This window comes from Alexandromys fortis, unplaced genomic scaffold (assembly GCF_014885135.2).
Source record: "Alexandromys fortis isolate MF-2015 unplaced genomic scaffold, M_Fortis_MF-2015_v1.1 scaffold_2_26212498_36691700, whole genome shotgun sequence".
NCBI classification, from domain to species: domain Eukaryota; kingdom Metazoa; phylum Chordata; class Mammalia; order Rodentia; family Cricetidae; genus Alexandromys; species Alexandromys fortis.
The window spans coordinates 9,592,226-9,595,866 of NW_026067931.1; positions in this window are offsets into that span (position 1 = coordinate 9,592,226).

A 3,641-nucleotide genomic window follows, 5' to 3' on the forward strand; every position below is an offset into this window, starting at 1 on the left:
TTAACTACATCAAATTTCACCTGTACTGAAATTCACTCTAGCTCACTTCCCAAATCATTACACATAATTTTTATCCTAGGAAATCAGTGTTAGTTCTGTGATCAGGCCTCTGACCCTGCGTCTTCTTCTACAACACAAAAGTGATGTCTCAGGCAAAGACAAGAGCAAACCCTTGCAGTCCACAACACTGATGGCTACAATAATATCGCATTGATTCTCTTTGTGAGATATTAGGTTTTATTGAGGTCAATGTGAAAGAGATGGAATGACTCTGCTCTCCCCAAGGGCATGGCACTTTCTGCTTCTCTGAGACTGGGGTATTTACAGCAAATTATACTGTTGGGTTTTGATAGGAATTGTACTCAATCAGGAACTGCACCTGGCTAGTTGTGGATACCTGGACCACACTCAGTTTTCCAATCCAATCTTATGGAACGTCATTGTCTTTGCTTGTATCTTAATTTCCGTCATTGGTACTGTATAGTCCTCAATATATAATGTTTTTTATCTCTTTGTGACAAATTGTTCCTTTCCATACTAATATAGATAAAAGTTTAAAAATACCCACTAGGGTGTCTATTGCTAGTGTATAGAAATGAAACTGATTTTTGCATGTTGGGTTTATAGTCTGTCACATTATTGACTTAATTCATTATTTCTGACAGATTTTTGTTTTATTTTCTTTCATTTTAGATTGTATTTGATAGAGTCTCAGTGATTAACTACATGTAAGATTATTTCATGTGGAAAGAGATAATTCTACTTTTTTTTTCTTTCCTCCTCATATGACATTTTCTCCCATTCCAAATTGGTCTAGTAAACATTTCTTCTACATTTAATGGGATGGTAAGAATGTACACACATCTCCTGTATTTACGGGAGTTTTAAGGATGTGCACACATCTCCTGTATTTAGAAGAGTTTTAAGGAAGTACACACTGGCTTTGTTTTCCATCTTGAAAGAAGAGGCCTCGAGTTTCAGCCTTTAGTGTAGAGGTTTGTACAGACTTGACATATGCCATCCTTTAGTTTGGCCCCAGTTACTCACCTACTAGAAGCTTCACAGAACTGATCCAGACATGTGGGCTAGAACAATTTCTGCAGTGCTAATTGAAGAGCTCACAAAGGCTGGAGGAAGCAGAGGATTGTTCTGTCTCTCCTCCCTGGGGAAAATGTACACCCGTACCTTCATCAGGTCTCTCAAATCCACATTAAGCATAAGACGTGCCATCCTTCCACTTAACCCTGGTGCCCAGACTCTGCATCTCTGTCCACTGTTCATGTGAAACAAGACAAAAGCTAGTTACTTGGTGATATACTGAAAAGACGGAGACTTTGGATATGTATATTATTTCCTGTACCCAACCTGGGAAGGAGTCATCATCATTCCTTTGGTACTGAATTGTGTAAGCTTAGGAAAGAGGCTGGCACAGCTAAATGAAAATTGCTTAGTCGCTCATGTAACTGATAGTGGAACACCATATTAAAATAAAATCATATAAATGAAATTAGTTGTTTAAAATATTTATTTTAAAGAGACTTAATATGTTTAATTACTTAGCACTGATACTGGCTAGCAGGCCGTGTGTGTTTTGTTTTGTTTTTCTCCATCAGTTAAGTAATTAAAAGACAGGAAAAAACCTTAGAGTAAAGCAAAGACTTCTTGAACAAAGCTACCCTCCAGATCTGGAGGTGCCACACACTGTAAGGGTTCTGAGTTTTTATTTACATTCAATTACCATCCTTCTGGTGACTCCTGGGGTGTCCTCTGGTGTCTCCTGTATTGACCTAAGGTGTTTGTGTGTCCCTCTGTGATAGGGATCAGACTCAGTGCACAGACACAGAAGTAGCCTCTGGAGTCTGGTCAGAGTACATTGCTATTCTGGGTGTGGCTAGAGTAGTAAGCCTGCCTTTTTCTGGGGTGAAACATGGGAAACAAAGCATTTGATATGAGGGGAAATGGCCTACTTGTGTGGGAAATATTAGAATTATTTTATTTTCTGAAAGTTAAGTTCTTTGTGGGTGCATGTGTGTGTGTGTGTGTGTGAGAGAGAGAGAGACAGAGACAGAGACAGAGACAGACACAGAGAGACAGAGAGAGAGAGAGAGAGAGAGAGAGAGAGAGAGAGAGAGAGAGAGAGAGAGAGAGAATTTGTTTTCTAAAAACAGTCTACCCTGATCTAGTGAACTGGCTCTCTGTTTATGTTTAATCCTTTTTAATGACATAGACAGCTGTGGTTACCATGATGCATTCATCATCCTTCTGTTTAAAGCTTTATACTTTCCTCTGGTACAAAATCTATTTATTGCTCCCTTGTAAAAAAAAAAAAACATGAAAGTGAAACTTTGTCAAAATTTCCCACCTGTACTTGTCACAATATGAAAATCCTTGGGATATATTTTCCTGTGATGACAGTAACTTAAGAAAAAAGGTACTAGCTCTCAATCCACAAATAAAGTTCTAATAAAATAAGTAAAAATTATTTTAACAAGTAGCAAATTCAGTTTCACAAAGCTAAAATGTACATAAAATATTAAATAATCCTCAAAGATCAAAATCAAACCATTATTGATGAATTATTCTGGCTTTCTTATTTGTTTTAATTCATTCTATCTAATTGCAATTTTAAGATTATGTAATATGTATTTCCAGAAGTAAATTGAAATATTTTCTTTCAACTGTCTCTCTTGCTAATGGAATTTTAATGCACATACCTCCAACAATGAAGCCAGATTCAGAAACTCTAGTGGCAAATAGAGCAGGCAGCTAAGAATGGGGGTTCACCATCAGAATGGTTCAGAATCCTACCTCATCTGTTGTGCGACTTCAGACAAATTATTTGAATCTTGTTTCAATTGCCTATAAACTATAGATACAGAGATAACCTTGTTCATAGTTCATGCATTAAATAAGACATGTTTAGAATACTTAGAACTTCGTGACCTGTAAATAGTTTATATAGACACATACTTAAACTAAAATTAGCTCTATCACTTGCAAATTTTAAATGGACATTCCCACAACATGAGGTCTCAAGTTTTCACATAGACCTTGGAGAATATTAGTGTGGCTTCAGACTCTGTTTCCTGTTCCAGTCTTTGTGTATGCCACCGGAAACGTTAACGGTTGCTAGAGGTCTACCGTGATGTGAAAACACACTGCTTCTGAGATTTTACTTAGGGAACCGTTATCCTCACACAGCCTACCCTGCTGCTTTTTGGACCTGCCTTCACCTGGTAACTACCCACATGGTTTCAGGTGTGCCAACAGGCTCACTGAATCCTTGGCACCCTTGTAAACCACACTTTATTCTTGCCTACCTAAACTTTCTCCAGGTCTTTCTGGTTGTTTCTCAGCCTTTTGGCTAAGACCAAAGGTAGATTTCTGTGTCTTAGCCCACCAAGGAGGAAGCAATTCAGGTAAAATATTTGTGTTTATGGAAGAAAGTAGCTGATATTTATTTACACAATTATAGTCTTGGGAAATCAGAGAAACCAAACTGTATTTAATAAGTGCAAACGGTGCCCATCCTTGACCTTTTTTTTTTATTTTTTATGATGCTTGTATCTCAGGTTTTTTATTTATTTATTTATTAAAGATTTTTGTCTCTTCCCCGCCACCGCCTCCCATTTCCCTCCCCC